Raw genomic sequence first — 1,562 nt, forward strand, 5'->3', positions numbered from 1 at the left:
TATATATGATGTAAAAGATAATTATTAAATAAAAAAAGTTTTAATTGTCAAATTTAAATTTAAAAGTAGTGAAACAAATTATGTAATGGTTATAGTATAATACTAATTTAAGGATTTTGACATTATGTGAAGTTAAGAAATAAAAAAAAAGGATAATTATAATATGAGTGTTAAATGTTAATTAAAATTAATTTATTCAAATTATATTGTACTTCATATCCATATTTTATGAGGAAATGGCTAGTCTTTGAATGTGCTATTCAAATTTGTGTGCATGTCATTCACATACTATGCCAAATGTCTTCTAAATTATTTCAACAAATGCTAATGAATTTCCTATCCTTTTATGGGATAATAATAGTAATAATAATAATTAAATGCTATTGTAGGATACGTGGTGTAAGTTTTATTTATTGAGTTATCATTTAAGAAAATTAATGGCACGGCCATATCAAAATAATCATTAAATGAAATAGATGAATAATAATAATTATGTATTAAATTGAATTTAATGTATTTATTTTTAAGTTAATATTTAAATTTATCAATATCGGGAATATAATAATTAAAGGTTAAATAAAATATTTTTTCATTAAATTGAATTTAAAATTAAAAAATAATGACATAAGTAATGAGCTACTTAAGTATTAAATTAAATAGTTGCGTTTTTAACAATCGAAGGTTTTGAGAATGGAAAAAATATTACATCAGGGCTCCACACATAACTCCGCACGTAAAGTTACGTGCGGAGTCCAATGAAATCACGCAACAGGAGAATATTTCCGGTAATACATGTAACACAGGGGAATATTCCCTCCGTGTTATTCATGTATTATTGTGTTATTATGTTCTCGAAATATTCCTGATGTTATAATAACACAATAACATATTAATAACATAGGAGGAATATTCCCGTGTTAGTGGACCGATTTTTTTTTCTCACATTCATGTGTGTGGCGTGATTTCATTGGACTCTGCACGTAACTCTACATGTGGAGTCGTAATGTAATGTTTTTTCTTTTAAGTATGCTATTTTTAAATTTTAGCAATGATGTATATGATGTGATAAATAAGAGTTAAGTACAATAATAATAAATGCTTCATATGATAGTTAATGTCTTCAACGTAATTTCAAATTTTTTAAGTACTGAATACGTCACAACTTGGTTTCTTCTACATTTTGAAGTATATATTAGACATCATCCTACGTTATAAGAAATACTACAAATTATATAAATAAAACTCAATTGTTAATTATTTTATATAAAATACTCTTACCTTGAGTTAAAGTAATTAAAAATAAATAAATAAATTTAAAATTACAATATATATATATATATATATATATATATATATATATTAAATTCTAAATTTTAATTTTAAAATCTTATTTTTAACAAAAAAATAGCTCACAACCTCCTAAGGGATGAGCAAGTTAGTCTATTGGAGAAAAGAATAGAAGAGATGACCGCAGCCATGACCGACATGGCCACTATTCAGGGGCAATCACAAGCATGGAAATTGGCTTCTCCAGAGATCAATCAGCCGTAAATCATACACAT

This window comes from Phalaenopsis equestris, unplaced genomic scaffold (genome assembly GCF_001263595.1).
Source record: "Phalaenopsis equestris unplaced genomic scaffold, ASM126359v1 Scaffold001062, whole genome shotgun sequence".
Taxonomy (NCBI): Eukaryota; Viridiplantae; Streptophyta; class Magnoliopsida; order Asparagales; family Orchidaceae; genus Phalaenopsis; species Phalaenopsis equestris.